This window comes from Sapajus apella, unplaced genomic scaffold, assembly GCF_009761245.1.
Source record: "Sapajus apella isolate SASKATOON/1434 unplaced genomic scaffold, GSC_monkey_1.0 scaffold30, whole genome shotgun sequence".
NCBI lineage: Eukaryota > Metazoa > Chordata > Mammalia > Primates > Cebidae > Sapajus > Sapajus apella.
Window position 1 is genome coordinate 30,547 of NW_022436970.1, and position 19,046 is coordinate 49,592.

At 38.0% G+C, this 19,046-nt stretch overlaps 2 long non-coding RNA genes across 2 annotated transcripts in view; one reads left to right on the plus strand and one right to left on the minus strand.

The window, feature by feature from the left end:
- Window positions 1–2,577: 2,577 nt before the first annotated feature.
- LOC116561691 overlaps window positions 2,578–19,046 on the minus strand; it is a 20,600-nt gene continuing 4,131 nt past the window's right edge. The window contains exons 2-3 of the long non-coding RNA XR_004273559.1: window positions 13,876–13,881; window positions 2,578–2,588 (exon numbers count right to left, since the gene is read on the minus strand). This is a non-coding gene — a long non-coding RNA (uncharacterized LOC116561691). The remainder of the gene's footprint in view (window positions 2,589–13,875; window positions 13,882–19,046) is intronic.
- Window positions 10,672–19,046, plus strand: part of LOC116561692 — a 12,592-nt gene continuing 4,217 nt past the window's right edge. Inside the window, exons 1-2 of the long non-coding RNA XR_004273560.1 lie at window positions 10,672–10,684; window positions 13,959–13,963. This is a non-coding gene — a long non-coding RNA (uncharacterized LOC116561692). The remainder of the gene's footprint in view (window positions 10,685–13,958; window positions 13,964–19,046) is intronic.

The window sequence follows — 19,046 nt, forward strand, 5'->3', positions numbered from 1 at the left end:
TTATTTCATTCCTTTGAATATATACCCAGTAGTAGGATTGCAAATCATATGATAGTTCCATTTTTAGTTTGAGAAATCACCATACTGTTCTCCATAGTGGCTATACTAATAATATACATTCCCATCAACAGTGTATGAGCATTCCCCTTTCTCCATACCCTCTAGTATTTTAAATTATTTCTATATTTAAGGCTCAGCCTGTTACCCTTCCTCCATGAAAGCCTCCCAGAAAGAAAACAATATCTAATGTTCTCATTCTCTGAATCTTATTGGACATTTGCTCATGTTCTTTGTATTGATAATTTATTATTTTATGCACATTAGCTCATTTCACAACTAGCTCATAACTTTGATGAACCATTAATGCCTTTGACAACCATTTACTAAGCAACAACTCTGACACTGAACTACATGGTACAGCTACAAAAGTGAGTAAGAAAAACAAACGTCTTCTAGAAGTTCACAGCACTGTTACAGAAGCAGTGGTTGGTATACTGCTTTGTGTCCCAGGACACAATGGTAAATTATGAGAATAAGTGATATTAACAGTATAAAGTACCACAGATTTCTGAAATGGCAAGAGACTCAATTCTTTATAAAATTGACAGTCCTTCATTATCAACTTCCCTGAAGAATTCAAAGAAATGACTTCTAAGTCCTCTCACGATTCTAAAAGTTCTATTTGCCATGGTATGCTAACCAGTCTCACTCATCTCTGCACAGCTTCATCTTAACAGAGAATCATCTTGGCTTTTTCCTGGAGTAGCTCCAAGAAAAGAAATACTCTCCACTCTCCTTCCACCTTCTTCACATCATTCCAAGAGTTATTTCCAGCCACCCTCTATTAATGAGTGATTAAATGATGATTCTAGAAGAATTTATCAATTCCAGCTACTCCTTGAAGGGCTCATTCAATAAAGAATTAATGAAATCTCTCACTCCCTGACCCAAGACAGGTATCCTAAAATATTGCTAGGTTCAGACTAATAGAGCTGATTATGCTGATTATTTCTCCCATAATTTTCAATATTAATCAAATATTCTTTATTAATTTTTCTTTTTTAAGCTCTGGGATACATGTGCAGAACATGTAGGTTACAAATGTATACATCGTGGTTTGCTGCACCTATTGACCCGTCATCTAGGTTTTCTCTCCTCAACCCCCACCCCCAATAGACCCCATTGTGAGTTGTTCCCGTCCCTGTGTCCATGTGTTCCCATTACTCAACTCCCACTTATAAAAGAACATGTGGTCTATGGTTTTCTGTTCCTGCATTACTTTGCTGAGGATGATGGCTTCCAGCTTCATCCATGTTCCTGCAAAGGACATGATCTCATCCCTTTTTATGGTTACATCGTATTCCATGGTGTATATATACCACATTTTCTTTATCCAGTCTATCACTGATGGGCATTTGAGTTTATTCCATGTCTTTGCTTTTGTAAATAGTGCTGCAATAAGCATACTTGTGCATGTGTCTTTATAGGCAAGAGAAAGAAATAAAAGGTATTCACGTAGGAAGAGAGAAAGTCAAATTGTGTCTGTTTGCAGATTACATGATTGTGTATTGAGAAAACCCTACGTTCTCAGCCCCAAAACTCCTTAAGCTGATAAGCAACCTCAGCAAAGCCTCAGGACACAAAATCAGTGTGCAAACATCGCAAGCATTCCTATACACCAACAATAGACAAGCAGAGAGCCAAATCATGAATGAACTCCCATTCACAATGGCTACAAAGAGAATAAAATACTTACGACTACAGCTAACAAGGGATGTGAAGGATGGCTTTAAGGAGAACTACAGGCCCTATTCATCTGGTTCACTCCTGCACCTGGAGATGTCACTCAACGAGGCTGGAGAACAGCCAAGATGGATGTCTGCTCCTTTCCCTAGGATCTCTGACCTCGAAGGGCACTGATCTCATGCCAGTAGAATTGCTCCTGTATAGGGCATCCGACAACCCAGTTGGGTGACACGGGGAGAAAGACCCATTTAATGAAGTACTTGACTGCCCCTTGGTGGAGGAGGTGTGCCATACTCGGGGGGAAAGCTGCTCATCTGGGCTGCCAGCATTCCTCAGAACTACCAGGAGAAAAGACTAAGTCTGCTGGTCCACAGAGACTACAGCCATCCCTTCCTAGACCCTCAGGCCCAGGGAGATTTGAGTTCCATTCCTGAGCCCCTGACTGGAGTTGTTGGAGTTCCTGTAGGGAGACCTTGCCCAGTGAGGAGAGATGGGTCAGGGTCAGGCCTGAAGAGGCACTCTGGCAGCAGTCTGCCACAGCAGGTGTGTTGGGCTGAGGGGGACACAAGCCATCCAGCTTCCCTAACTCTAGTAGGCAAAAAGCACTGCCTGCAGCTATAGAGATGGCCGCCACCCTTGCCCTGCTTTGGCAGCTTGCTCTGTGTGGCAGATATTAGTTCCAGTCCTGGCTGCTGCCCCTCCCCCAAGGACCTCAAATGGCTTAGACAGCAGGCAGCAGCAGCTGTAGCAACTGTGATGCCAGTCGCCCCTTCCTCCAGGAACTCAGCAGACTTAAGCGGATTCTAGCTGAGTGACTGTTTAGAATCTTCATGGTTCCGTGGCTGGAACCCTAGGTCCCAGTGCTGTGGGTTCACAAGTGGGATCTTCCAATCAGTGGGTTGCATAGCTCCATGGATAAAGTCCAGTTTCCCAGGCTGGGCAGCACACTCACTTCCATCTCCCTTTTCTGAGGGGTAGGGGCTCTTCTGCCTCTTGTGGCTCTCAGGTGGGCCGATGTACCACACCAACTTCCTTCCTTTACGTGGGTCACACTAGCTGCCTAATCAGTTCTGATAACAGAGCCTGGATATCTCAGTTGCCAATGCAGGATTCACATGCTATTATGGTTCTTTAAATGGAGAACCAATGAAAGAAGAGGACTCTGATAACGCTGCTTCTAGTCGGCCATCATGGCCCCACCCCCAATGTTAACATTATTTGTGATTAATGTATTTTCCCCAGTTTTCAATGTTACTCACAAATTTTTCTGATTAATATTGAAAACTATGAGGAAAAATATTTGTGTGCAAATTATAACCCATTGTTCCAAGTATCATAAAGCAGAGAAGACTCTATTGTAAACTGTTATGATCTTTTTGGGATCATGAGAGCTCATTTCCTGATATCCATAAATAATCAACATTAAATAGAAATTTACATAATATCTTTTCTATTCTTTATTGCCCAAATCACAGATATAATCTACACTTAAAAAACTCTTCAATTCTTGATAGTAAATGATTTATGTAACACCCTGAACTATTCCTATAGAGAGATGTTTAATGTCACAAGACATATCATTGCTTCATTCATTCTGCTCAGTGTAGCACCAATTTTCTCCTTGTATCCCAATTTAAAAAAAACACTTTTTCCTCAAAATAGTGGAAGGGTGGAACACTGCATCTACACAAACATTCCAAAGAATATTTTCATGAAGAAGGCACCCCACACAATAGAATAGGTCAACTCTTTGGGCTTTGTTATCAGTAGGTATTGAGATGGAATTTGCCCTACCTAAGAACTGCAATGAATTTAATACTCTGGACACCAAAAGAAGCTAAGGCATGCTCTCAGTGGCTTTCAGAACACTGTGTTAACTGAGATTATTTCTGTCTAGATATCATGCATATCTGTTCTACCTGAATAACACTGGTGAGACTTTCTGTGACTAAAAGCCTATTCATCAATGCCCCATGGAGGCAGACAAAAATTCTAGATTCTATTTTGTGTTTGCCAGGACTAGCTGTCAGAGAAATTGCTACCTTAATTCCATTTCTGCTTCATTTTCACCACTTTAGTTGCCTTGCTCATCATTCTCACATTACTGCCCCCATAGACGTTTTCTCCCACACCTCCTAGAATCTGCTTTCTGACCCTTTAAAAGTCAAGCATTTGAGAATATCTTTGTACAATCCCTCCTAGAAATACTTGTGTCAACAGCTGAAATAAAATTTCCTCCAGCAGCTAGCAGGTTGTGGGAAAGTGTCTTCCAAGAGGAGAGTTAAATCAAGGCTCTCTCAAGAAGGCCATGAAATCACACCATGCACACAATGGTCAAATCCACCTGTGAAATGACTGGCCTGGAGTTAAGAAGGTTCTATAAAAATTACATTTCAAATTGACCCTATTCCTGCTCCGTGACTGGCATTTATTAAATGTCACATACTCTTTGGTGCTCTTGTATCCTACCACTGTTTAATGACTGAGGCATAAAAAAATCAGGAATTAGTGCTATCAAAGAGAGAGGAAAAGTTTGCCAAATAGTTGTATAAAGAAAGACAGTTGCACCTGAGCTATGTCTGCTTAAAGGTCAAATTAAGCATATCCATATTTCTTTTGACTAACAGGACAAGTAAATACAAGACCCCCTACGCCCCTAGAATAAAAGAGGAGATTTTTCCATGACAAGCAGAGTGTCATTTATTAGGCTGCTTTCAGACAAATCAACTCAAATTTATCTAATTACAAGATGTGCTGTGTCCAGAAGCTGCCTCAGCACAGCCCAGTTACGAAAAGAATCAGTAATTGGTCAAAATGTGTCAGGTACGCAGTCTTTCAAGGAGGGAAATTTAAAAATGCAATTTTACACAACAATGGATTTGTTACTAAAAATTCTTGACAGAATACTGAGGAAATTTGAAGCCAAAGGGTATCAAGGGTATATACTACGCCCTGCTCAGTGCATGTATCCCTTCATTCAATCATTGAGTATTTATAAGAATTAGAGGTTACTGATGCCCAAGTGAGGTTTTTAATATTCTTGTCATAATTACCTAAATAAACACAGAGAGGGGGAGAGAGAGAGATGGGGTGGGGTGGAGGAGAAAGGGAAAGAGAGAGGACTCCAGTGATGAGGACAGAAAGAGTGTTAAAGTAAATCCTGAGCAATCTACATTGCCCTCCTATTTTTTCCCCCTCTCACCCTGGGTAATGGTTTTTGTAACCAAAAAATGGTAAGTAATCTAAACAAGGCATAATTTGAATGGTAGCCTGACCCAGCCAAAAGAACTTCATAAGTAGCTCAAAAAGATGAGAGAGAGAAAAGATTGAGAAAAGAGTGATCAGAACTATAAAACAAGAATAGACAATAAAGGGAAATTACGTCCTTTTATACCCCCATAATCTTTTGTACAATCTTTTGTTATTCATCTGAAGCCAGGAAACAATCATAAATGAATCTTTCTCATTTCCACTGATTGGTGTCCATCAAAGTGATACGGTACTTTTCTTCTCAGGGGCAACAATATCATTAGAGGCTTTTTAATGCTGTGAAATCTAATAGTAAACTTTCAAGTTTGCCCCTTCAAGAATTCAGCCACATCAGTAGACTACCATTAAATATAGAGTAAGGTCCTCTACAAGCTACACATCCATGTGCTAGGTGCAAAGGAAACATCAGTGAAGACAAACATGGTGTCCGCCCTCATGAGAAATTTGGTCCAGTGAGATGGGGCGAGGTTACACGGTACAGTGTAGGTGTACAGTAAACAAACAACTAGCCACTTTGGGCCAAGTCTACCATTCTTATGCTGAAGCTGAAAGCAGAGCACCCACCTCCAGCCAGGCATGGAATATTCATACCCACTTTGTGTAGGTGAGTTGGTGATGTTATCTTCTGAAGGAAAGGGCCTCGCTGTCCGTGTCTCTGAGTTACAGCTCTAGGGAGGCCACTGAAATTACAGGAAAGTTCAGACTAGAGGAATTTTTATTTCTGTTTATTTTTCAATCCAAGTCATTGTACCAACCCTTCAAATGCCTCCAGATGACTGAATCATGAACACTCTTGTCAGTGGTACTTGACATTAACTGGATTGATTGCACCAGAATAGAAAACAGCAGCATGATAAGTGATGATGGCTTTTCTGAACTGGAAGGGGTATGGATCTACCTTCCATCAAGACTTTCAAAGTCAGGAGCAAGGATAAAATTAGTATCTTTTAATGCAATAAGACTCATCTTCTTTTTCACTAAGATCAGCATAGAATGAAGTACTTTACCCCATGTTTTCCAATACTACATTCAAGCTGAACCAAAATGTAATGGCAATTAGACTCTGTATTTAATTAAAATTAAAAGCTCAAAATGCCTTCTCATACATTATTCTTTATATCAATTTATATTTATAGCCCAATTCTGACAATTATTTCTTATATTACCTATCAAAGCCTTTTTCTCACACTGAAAAACAAAGACTTAAAATATCTCATTTAAGGATTTTATATTTGGAAACAGCAAGTAAATATGTGTGAAATAATTTACAAATAAGCAAGTACTAAGCTACACGAAACAGTACTAATTAACAAATAGTAAAATTGTAAGTGGAGGCAATTTGAGAATGAAATTTATATCATTATGAATAAGCTTCTAATTATATGATATAGTGAAATTAAAATAGGAATGACCAAGCAGCTAATATTTCATCAAAAAAAGGGAAGCACTCCCTGAATAAGATAATTTTAAAAGCTTGTGTTGCACATGTATAGCAGAGACCAGATCTTATTAGTCATATGTCCTACCTCCCACAGGGACACCTGTATGAGTCTGTGAGTCCATAGGCTATTTTTTATGGGGTCCTCATCTAAGTAAACAATGTGATTTAAAACTGTGTTAAAATTAAATCTGTTAAAAACGTGTGAACCTTTTTGATGTATATATATTGATGAAGATTTGGAAGACTGGGCAGAAAAGAGGTACCTGCATATTTGTTTCATGCGCAATCTGCATGGGGACACCCTTTACAGTGTCCAGGCACGAACTCTTCTGGTTCAGATCCAGGAACTAACCCTTTGTGTTTTTTAATCATCAGATGCACCATTCTTGGCTACTTTCTACCACTTCAAGAAAAAGACAGAAACGTCATTATCACTCAAATTTTCATGGTTTTTTAGAACCTGTTTATATGGAAACAATATTGATCTTGCCTTAGAAGTTGCAGAGTAACTTCTTGAATGCAGGTTACATCATTACTAATGATGCTACAGCATCTATAAATAGTGGCTTCATACAATTCTCAGGTTATTATTGTGCTTAGTTGATGGGCACAAATTCAAGTCTTATCTAAAGTATGCAGGATATGTGAGTTCATTGTCGGGCATGCAGTTCAAAATCTTCAAGTACAAATGCAGAATACACTTTCCAAACATGTCTTTTCTTGAACTCATTGGGCCATAATCACTGCATTCCTAGAATGTGATCTCTTTCGAGTTAACTGCACCCCTGCCTTCCAAATACTACCATTAGACCTGTGAGCAGAGGGGAAAAAAGGATTCCCATTCACATAGGAATGTCTGCTTTTTATTTATCACTGCATAAGACTGAACCAAGAAAACTCAATGTCACATGGATAGGAGGCAATTCAGAGATAACGTCTACCCAAAAGACCTGTCAGTATTGGGGAGCAACAGTCTCAAAAGCTAGGAGGAAATAGGTACAGCCACGCCAGGAGGACCAGCTGACACTGGCATAAAGCTGGCAGAGGGGATGAAGTAAATGCCGTGGGTGCCAGCTTTGGGAAATACACATGATAAGGAATACTTTCTGCCACTCCCACCGCTCTCAGGCACTATGGACCAGAGAGGGCACTGCAATGGGAACATTGATGGGCAGAGGCCAGCACAACACATGACTCAAATCCACCAGTCATCAACAGACTGCTGACGGTCCAGAACCCTGAACCCATCTGGTATCTAGTATAAGTGAGAGTTATTCAAAATAAGCATGTCAGCATATTCTGGTTGTCCAGCCTCATGCAGTTCTGTGAAAGCTATCTAACAAAGACTAGCAGAAGCAATCATCTTGCTGCCCTCCTGGAACTGGGGCTTATTCAGAGACCCAGGAAGATCCCATTGGACTGTGGTAGAAAGTGAGAGAGCGCCCTCCAGTGAAGAGAGACCAAGGACCTGCAGGTCCAGGACTAGGCTCAGGATGACCACTCCCTATGGTTATGCTAGTTATGGCTACTCCTAGCCACCAGAGGGGGAGACACAGATGATTGAGACAGGTGTGGCCGGGCACAGTGGCTCACGCCTGTAATCCCAACATTTTGGGAGGCCGAGGTAGGTGGATCACCTGAGGTCAGGAGTTCGAAATCACCTAGGCAAAGCCCAATCTCTACAAAAGAATTAGCCAGGCATGGTGACAAGCACTGGAATCCCAGCTACAAGAGAGGCTGAGGCAGGAGATTCACTTGAACAGAGGAGGCGGAGACTGCAGTGAGCTGAGATAGCACCACTGCACTCCAGCCTGAGCAAGAGAGCAAGACTCCATCTCAAAAAAGAAAAAAATTGGGACAGGTGCATTCCATGATCAGGACCCACACATGACAAGGTCTATGGTCTATGCTCAAAACTCCTGTCTGAATGGCAGTTCTGCAGCCCATCCCAAGAAATGGAGGACATCTTAATAAGGCTCTCCAACATCAGGGACCCACTGAGGCCAGTGGCCTGAGGCAGAGACCTCACGAGCCCAAACCTAAGGACAAAATTAACCTCCATAGGACTCTATGTAATTCAAGGTAAGCATTAAGTCATCCTGAATCTGATGGAGTCTCAAACCATTCTTATTCGACATAGTCTAAGAAAGAGAAACAGGAAATATCACAAAGAGCAGGGTATCCCCTTTTCTTTTTCCTACACTCTTCCCCAAGTAAACTGAAGATTTGTTTCCCTCTTAAAAACTCATCCAAAATACAGAAACTATTGAGAACTGGCAGCTGGGATCCCTTCTCCTCCATCTCAATTGGAAGCCAGTTATTGGTATGGGAAATTCTGATTTTATCCTGTTGTAAAGAAGCTAATCCAGCTTCTGTGGGGCTTGAGGCTCACACAGCTTTCAGAGCCTTCTTTAGGAAAAAGGTTAAAAAAAAAAAATGTTGACACTACTAAAATACAAAATTAAGTACAAACATAAGTATTTATGAGGAAAGTCACAACAAATGACAAATTTTAAAAGCTGACATACAACTTTGCATATAAACATACTTGCTATTTATAGCACTACTATGGATTTATTTCCTACAAACACAAGAACTATGAAAATTTTATTTCATTTGGTTTCCATTTAAAAAGAGCACAAGGTATATCTAATTATACACACTGCATTTTCAACTACTCCTGGCAGATAAAATTTCTAAATTGATAAGGTGTTGATGAGAACCTAATCTTCCATTTATAATAATTTTGTGTGTCTAACGCCTAGCTTCTGGCTTCACACATCTTTAACAATCCATATATTTCTATTCATACTGTGGTACAATGAGTCTTCACTTGTTTTCATTGCACTGGTTCAATTGGCAAAGAGGGAGAAGGTTGGTAGAATTATTACTGGCTGTCAATTTTGCACTGGGACAGGAGTAATTTAACTGGATACATTAAATTCTTGGCAACCTACCCAACAATGTTGCAGTAAGTCAAAAGGGAAGTTGGACTTGGGAAAACTCTATCTTTTCAAGTCAAAATAGCTTCCTATTGCAAACTTTATAGAGCCATATCACCATGGATACACATTGCTAAGGCTCTTCCCTGAGCCTGGAAATAGTCCCATGAATGTGAGCATTTCTGCATTAGCTTCATGTAAAGCCATCTCTGCTACTGAAACAAGCAACTTTCTGTAATTAGAAGAATGATGTGAAATTGAGTGTCTCTGTATTAGTTCATTCTCATGCTGCTGAAAAAGACATACCCAAGACTGGGTAATTTACAAAGAAAAAGAGGTTTCATGGACTCACAGTTTCACATGGCTGGGGAGGCCTCTCAATCATGGCATAAGGCAAAGGGGGAGCAAAGTCATGTTTCGCATAGTGGCAGGCAAGAGAAGAATCAGTGTCCAGTGAAAGGGGAGACCACTTAGAAAACCAGCAGATCTCATGAGAACTCACTCACTGTCTCACAGGATGGAGGAACTGCCCCTGTAATTCAATTATCTCCACCTAGCCCCTTCCATGACACACGGGGATTATGAGAACCACAATTCAAGATGAGATTCGGGTGGGAACACAGCCAAACCATGCCAGTCTCCATCCATTAACTGATAAGCAGCTTGTATGGGTACAATGATTTGAAAGGGATAAATATCTACTATGTATGATCATTCTTTTTTGATGATGTACTTACTCAATTCACAGAGCTCTCTAACATGTCTAGTTGAATTTCTTTAAGAAAGTAGGCAAAGATCTAGAGTGGATTGATACAAACACTGCTCCTTTCAGTAATGCTTGGCTTCAATATATTACATCTTTTGGACTATTTTCTTTTCACGTCAAATGTAACCAACAAACCACAGATTTCTTTAGTAGAATCTCCTCATGAATTCAGAAAGAAGCCTCCGTAATCAAGGGAAACCAGCTTCTACTAATTCCCTCATCCATTCTGCCTACTCAATTACATTTCTGGAATTGCCTCCATGATTTTCTGTTAACAATGTTATTCATAGTAGTTGGTCTTTTATTCATCTGTTTGTGTTTCTGCATTATTGATACCAGGTTCTCAAAGGCCAAGTTTGATAAGATGATTTTTAAAGAGTTAAATCCTTAGTGAGGAATACTTGCTTCTATCTTTTTCCATGTTGACTTCCAAAAAACATTCATAAAAATGAAAATGGAAATAATCATTTTCAGTGAGACAAGTAATCAGAGAAAACCCCAGATCTCAAATTAGAGTAAGTGCTGCCAAAAGCAGCTGTGGCTTTGCCATGCATAAAGCCTCAGAGGAAGTGGTAATAGGAAAGACATAAGAAACAAGGAGTGCTGGGGACCTGGCTATGGACAGCCGCAAATAAATGATGGCAGAATGAAGGGATGGAAGATCCCAGACAGCCTCAGCACAAATATGCTTTTAGAAGTGGTAGGATCCTCTTGGAATGCTGTATCTGTGTCTCTTGGCAGTAGTGGCCAGGAAAAGATACAGGTGGATTTGTCAGACAAGCGGTAAAAATCCTCATGAACAAAGTCAGGTTTGTAGAGATCAAGATGACATACCTAGCACAGGCACCATAGAAAGAAATAGCAACAAAAAAAAGGTCCTGTCATTTAAGGACTAGAAGGACTACCTTCTTTTTCCCTTTTTCTCTACTATCACCATAAAAAAATTCATGTAAATGTCTGTCCAGGAAATTTCGAATTATTTGGGTATGGGTGACAAAAATCACACACACATAAAATTCACAAAGAAAAATATTTGAAAAGGAGCATCAAAACGTTCCTATAGATAAGAACTTACCAGAAAAAAAATGCTCCCATAAAACAGAAGAAAATTGTAACAAAATATTGTACAATAGATTTTTACAACTTCAATGAAGTAGTTTTAACTATAAAGGAAGATCATCATAGGAGGTGACAGTCAGTTAATAGGAGGAAATGAAATAGGAATAAACAGGAAAAAAACAAGAAAAGGGAAAATCATTACCAATTCAGACAAAATTAGAAAGTAAACAAGGCAAAAGGGTTGTTGTGGAAAGCATATTAACACACATACAAGATGGAAATTAGAAAATTCATAGAATGAAATAAAACTTTTAGACATTAAAATTATTAGAAAGAAAATAATGTAGACAAGAAATAGAGTCCTAAAATAAGCATATTTGGAGTTCCTGAAAGATTAAAACTAACTGAATACTATAGAACACATACTTTAGAATATATGAAAAAAATTCTGGAATTAAAAAAGACAAAATATATTGAAAATGCATACTGGGTATCAGTGAAAGTTGACTCAGGTCATTCAGTATAAAAACATATCTAGCAAAGATATTTATCAAGTAAAATACTTCAAGGAAAAATTCTTTGGACAGCCAAGCAAACATTTCAAGTCACTTCTATAGGAGAATTAGTCTGGCATTAGGCTTCTATCCAGCAACATTCACCACCACAAAATGGAATCAAAACCTATTTCTGAAAATAAATTGAAGGGATTTATATACAGCCAAGGACTTTATGTCCTTGAAAACATGAGACAGTGATTTTATTTTCAACTTCTAGCTCACCAAACATAAAGGCTAGAGACAATTTTGAACAACTAACAAGTCAGAAGATACAGTTTACAGGAGTCTTTCCTGAGAAAACTACCACTATGGTTTTAAACACCAATCAACCAAAAGACCATGGACAAAACTTTGGTAAAAAGCATGACCGTAAAATTGAATGCATTTAAATGCAAAACTAAGCTCATTGCTTGCTTCACCTCCATGAGATGGCAGTTGAAGTATATCAATCAGAGGTAAGAAATCAAGAATGGAAGAATATGCATATTTCAAAATACAAAAGTAAATGCTAAATTTAAACCATCTTGACTAAAATTAGATGCTACAGAAAAGGGAGTATGACCAAATACAGACAACGTAAGCCCGCTGAATTATTGCTCATAGTAAGTAACTAAATCTGTTCAAAGTAACTAAAGCCATGATAGTGAGATATTCTACAGACATTTATTTAGAACAGAAAGTATTGCTCTAAATGTCAGAAAAATCATATTTCAAAAGCAAATAAAACAGACTGTGTAAAACCTTCACATTTATAAAAGCATATTGAATTAATAGCAACTCTACCACATTGACAAATATAAACATAATTCACCTTCTAAACAAACCAGATTTTCAAATTAGATCACAATTGAAAACCAGCTCTATGCTGTATCCAAAGACATTCCCAAAACAAAGTAATTCTGAAATGGAAAAAAATGATGTTTGAAGAAAATAAAAACAAAGAATCAGGGATTCAATGAATTTCAGGCACAATGAAAATCAGATGAAAAGCAAAAAAATGCACATAAGAATACCGAACATAACACATAATGAAATTTACAGTTGTGGATACACGTACACCAAATAATATAATCAGCAACTTCCTACAACAGACATTACAGAAGCTACAATAAGAAATAACAACTGGTCATTGAGAATTTTAATTTGCCACTTCTAATCTATAAAAAAATCAAAACGTTCATGTCTCATAAGTTCATTAATAAATTTAACATCATCCCTATGTATATACCACAAACGTGGCTTTCGTTTTTTCTGAAAAAAAAAACAAAACAAAACAAAACAAAACAAAAAAACCAGAAAGGAGATTATTAAATTCTCAAAGAAATTAAACAAGGATAGTCAAGGAAACTGTGAAAAAAGAAGAGCAAGGATGTGAGACCTGCCCTATCATCTTCTAGAACATATGGTGGAGCCTCCATGAAATAACTGAAACAATGTAGTTCTGGTCTAGGAGTGGATAAACCAGTGGTACAGATTAGAAGGTCCAGAAATAAGTTTTTTAAAATAAAAGAACTAGTAAAGATTAAAGTGGCATCTCATATCCATCAGGTAAATATAGGTTATCTAATATAGAATGTTGGAACAACTAAGTTGCTTTGAAAGAACTATCAGAGGGCTGAGAAAGGAGGCGAGAAAGATAAACTATAAATAGATTAAAATTATAAATATAATTAATAAAACTTTTTTAAAAACACTTGGCAAAAAGCTTGAGCAAATTCATATATAACCTTGTGGTAGAGGGAGCATTTTCACCATGATTCAAAAATCTAGATGACACAAAAAGTTGATAAATGTGATGCTAAAAATAAAAACAAGAAATAAATCTCCATTTTAGAAAAGAGAAGCAGCTGGGTCCAGTGGCTCAGGCCTGTAATCACAGCGCTTTGGGAGGCCAAGTCAGGTGGATCATGAAGTCAGGAGTTTGAGACCATCCTGGCCAACGTGGTGAAACCCCTATCTCTACTAAGAATACAAAAAACTAGCTGGTCGTGGTGGCAGGCACCTGTAATCCCAGCTACTCAGGAGTTTGAGGCAGAAGGACTGCCTGAACCTAGGAAGCAGAGGTTGCAGTGAGCTGAGACCACACCACCGCACTCTAGCCTGGGCAGCAGAGACTTTGTCTGAAAAATAATAATAAATGAAAAAGAGAAGCAAAGTTAAAATAATAAACACATGAGATAAAGTATCTTCAACTAATAACACCTAGGATTAATGTCCTTATTTGATGAAGAACTTCTAAAATCAGAAAGATAATTACTATCCACCGGGAAAATGAGCAAATCACAAAGACAGTTCATAGGAAGAGAAACACATTATTGCTTAAATGTACAAGAAGATGCTCAATTTTATTCAAAATAGAGAAATGCCAAAAAAATTATTTCAAGATTACATTATCACATCATTTTAGCAAACACTTCGAAGATCAACAACACACTATCTGTGCAGCTGTGGAAAAAGGCATCATAGACTTTGTCATGATACCGTCCCTGAGGAGGGGAATCTGGCAATATCTACCAAAACTAGACTCCACAATCACACTCTGAGAATGTATCCTTGAGAGACTGCTGTACATATACAAAATAATGTGTGCAGGAGGGCTTCCATCATAACATTCCAAAAGACTGGCAAAAATCTAAGTGTTTTTGGTAATTAGGCAGCATGAATAAATTATGTTAAATAAAGATGGAATACTCTGCAATGGACAAAAGGAATGAGAGAGCTCCTTTAGTCCTGTTACAGAAACATCTTTAAGCTATAAGAAATGGGAATGAGCAGGGTGCAGAATAGCACATATGGTATGTATCTGGCTATTCTCCATTTATCTCTAACCATATTGATAATTCACACACCCCCACCTGCCCCCACCATTCCCTGCCTTGCTCTCTTTTCTGAAAGCATGCCCTATCTGAATTGCATCAACAGGGCTTACTTGCCATCTCACTTCCAGAGAGTTTGGTAAATGGGGGTCATAGGTAGGTGTGTGGGAAGAGAGGGAAGTCAGGGTATCTCTTTTCCGTATCTCTCCACCTTACTTCCAAATATCTGGCAGTGATTAATCTAACAACAACTACAACTCCTGCCTTGGAGGCAGTCTTCCTGCATGACTCCAGCTCTCCCGTGGTAACTTTGGTACCCGTATGATCCCCTTTATTGGCTCCCCTCCCAGGTCTAAGGGAAGTAAATTTTCCAACTAGTCTCTGCGTGTCTCAGCTTTCTTTTTGTTTCCTTAATACTGTTAACCTCTATAAAAATTCATTTCATTAAATCTACTCAGTAGAACTATCTTAGTTGAATTCTGTTTCCTGTTGGGGCTCTGATTCATGTGACATACTATCTTTTACATAAGAATGAAAGAAAAATAATTGATTAGTGTTTGCCTCCATTTACATAAAGAAATATTAGGGAAGGGTATATAAGAAACCGATGTAAGTCTGACCTTCGGGAGGGGATGGGGAAACAGAAATAGGGGCAAGATTATTCATTCACATCCTTTTTGTGGAATTTTAATTGTTAAATCATAGGTGTGTATTATGTTCTTTAAAAACAAAACAAAAGAAAGCAAAATAAAGAATATATGCAGGATTATACAGGGTAATAAATCAAACTTGGTTGATTAAAGGAAAATAAATCTGTTCTCCATTATTGATAAACAACCTCCCAAGATATAAGTGGAAAGAGTATGTAGAAAAATGTGTATAAAATGTTTCTATTTGAGAAAAACAAAGGAAGGAGGGTAAGAGAAAGAGGAAGAGAGGGAGGGGAAAGAGGGGAAGATTGAGTATGCATATAACCTTATATGTCAATAGAATATCTCAGTACACAAGAAATATCTAACACTGAATGCCGGGAGAAGGAAGACTTAGAAGGCATAGAAAGAATTGTATTTTTTTTAACCTTCCTTTCTTTTGTATTTAAAAAGAAGTTTACTGTGCTCATTATGTTTTCAATTAACAAAAATTAAGCCAAATAATTAAAAGAACAAAAATGCATGTAACAAATAGCATTATCGTGAAATTTGACACAAAGTCCTTTTTGGACGTTTTATATTTTAGTGGAAAACTCATTCCCAGTCAGAAACTATGAAACCAGAACACTATTGTTCTTCCAAAATGACTCAAAATCATCACCCAATTGGGATATTTTCTGAGGAAAGGAAAGTTGTTTTTTGTAATTTTCATGTGTTACATTCCTTTTTACCTCAATTTTTAGAGGAAACTTCAAATGCAATTTCTGGCTATCCTCCACAGTCAATTTCGAAGCATTAGGCAATTATGAAGTGTTTGAGATTTCATCACTGAAAACTTCACCAAAAACCAAATTTAGCAAAGGGTAGAACTGAATGGGGTGGGTTGTAACACAACTGGTCTGTGGCAACATTCCCCAAATGGGTTTATTCTCATTACCAGGTTAGCTGATTTAAAAAGTAAACAAAGTGTGGGCAAACAGTAAAGCTGGAAGATTGTATCATATAAATTGAAAGGTGGTTTTTACTTTTGACAGAATGTTTTCTTTTACTCAACTCAGCCTAACTAGTTTGCCAGTAAACTCTCAAAGCTGGTTTGGGACTGCCTCTTTATCCTAGAAACAAAACAGCTTAACAGGACTAAATCAGTTTGATTATTTTAAGTTCAAGTCCATTCCGATTTAAAAAAAAAAAAAAAAATCCCCTTGTATATTTCTGCCCCAAAATCTACCTTATAAATGAAATATTAAATCTCCATCTGTTGTATTATTTAAATATTAAGGTTTATTATCTTATAATATATAAAAAAAGAGCTATTGTTGAAATAAATGAATGGTGATAGCTCCAAGCATATTACATTGTGATCTACAATACACAAATTCTAACTGCATATCCCAACAGGGTAACACCCACTCCAGTTTATAGCATACTTCTCAGAAAATTTTAATTAACACTAGAATATAGAATTGCACCTCAAAGTAAATTTAAGATCCTTTTGTACTAAGAAAAAAAGTATAATTTCTCTAATGTCTGCTCAATATTTGACTGAGCAGTTCATTAAAAGCTTTTTGTGTGCCTCTTATCGGCTTTAAACCAAAGTTCACTCTCAGATACTTCTGCTTCTTTGCCAGAAAAGAAAGCACAAGTGACAAGAAAAGGGTTTTGTTAATAACATTTAAAAAAATCCTAAGAAGCATATGTTTATTTTAGAAAAAGAATATATGAATAAATCAATAACATTACCCATAATTCTGGCAATTTGTATTTTCTTTTGGCTCATCTAATTTTTTTCCTTCTTTTGTAATAATCATAAACAGGCTAGGAATATTTCATACAACCTTTGACAAGGCAATTTCACTTTTAGTAATTTATTGTAAGAAAATAATGAAGGTTGTGTACAAAGATTTGTTTACAAGATGTTCATGGCAGTATTTTTTTTTATAACAGTGAAGAACTGATGACAACCTATATGTCAAAAATAGGGTGTAAGTTTTAATGAATTATGATACATCCCAACAAAGGCATAGCCTTTAAAAAATAATGTTGCAGAAGACTACCGATAGCCCCAGAAATACGTTCATGCTCCACTGTGTAATATAAAAGCAGGTTACAAAATACAGTATGATTCAAGTGTATATGCTTGTAAATTTCAAGGAAAAAAAAAAGAAAGAAAGAAACCATATTTGAGTGTCTGTTAAGTATCCTACTAGGTGTTAGCGACACAACGGTGAATAGGGTAGAGATTTTTATCCCTCTGGTAACTTCTTTTAGTCAGGGACACAGACCAGTAAACATGCAATAACTACACAGTGTAAGACTTGGTGAAATGTAAAGAAGCAAAATGAACTAACAACACAGATTATAGGGGCTGGAGGAGACAGGGAGTCAGAAGTTGGGGAATGGGGAATAATACTCTAGGATGCTTGCCTTGAATAGAGTGATTATATCTATTACCTATTGTTGCCTAAGGAGCCGTTCCAAAATTCTGTGGCTGAAAACAACTGTGATTCACTATTTAGTGGGTTGGCAATCTCTGAAGTCCTTCTGCTGGTCTATCCTGGGATCATACATGTAACTGTGGAAATCCAGTCTCCTCAGTGAATATAAAAGCAGATGGCCATCCAGGTTTGGTGGCTCATACCTGTAATCCCAGCACTTTGGGAGTGGGCAGATTACTTGAGCCCAGGAGACCATACGGCAAAACCCTGTCTCTACAAAAAATAAACCAGGCATGGTGGCATACACTTGTGGTCCCAGCTACTAGGGAGTCTGCAGTGGGAGGACTGCTCAAGCCTGGGAGGTGAAGGTTGCAGTGAGCCACGATCATGCCATTACACTCCAGCCTGGGGGACAGAGTGAGACCCCCACCTCAACAACAACAAAAAAAAGCAGATGGCCTCACTGATGTGTCCAGCAGTTGATAATGGCTACTGGCTTGGCTTCAGTTCTCCCCATAGCCTCACATTCTCCAGAAGGTCAGATGGGGCTTCCTCACAGCATCGTAGTCTGAATGTTTCAAGAAACTAAGAACAGAATTTGCAATCCTCTAAGTCTTAGGCGCTAAAGCTCGCACAATTTCATTTCCCCATACACTATTCGTCAAGGCAAACCACAAGACCAGCCAAGATTCAAGGGGCTGAAGATAAGGAAGGCACTTCTTAATGGCAGGAAGAGACAGCAGTGCTAGTGTTATATTGCAAAAGAGTATAAACACAGGCTTGACTTACCATTATTGCAATAATCTTCCACAGTCACACCAAAGATGAGAAAGGAAGAAGACAAGCAAAGAGGTCCAGGAAGAGAAGCCAGACATGAAATTTCCCAGGGAGACTGAAATCACATGTCCAATGAAGAGGATAAAGTTCAATGGGGATTGAGCCTAGAACTGATGAGCGAAGAGAGTATATATGTAAATATGTATATATGTAACATGTATATATGTGCATATATATGTGTGTATATGTACATATATATGTGTGTAAAGGAAGCTATTTAACAAAACAGACCAACAGGATAGATGTTAGCTTGTGCAAAAGAATTATATATTTAATGGCAGAGGAAGAGCTGGCTTTCAGTGAGAAAAGAAAAAATTTGAAATTTAGAAGAAATACAGAAAAGATAGCAGCCAAGAATTTAGTCATTATGCCACACAGAGTTGAGGGATCAAGATCAGGAAAACACAGCCAAAAAAAAAACAAAAAAAAAAAAAAAAAAAAAAAGGGCCTTTAGACTAGGCTGCCAGGCCATCACTTCAATAACCTAACCTATTTCCAGGATTACATATCAGGAGATGAAATACATA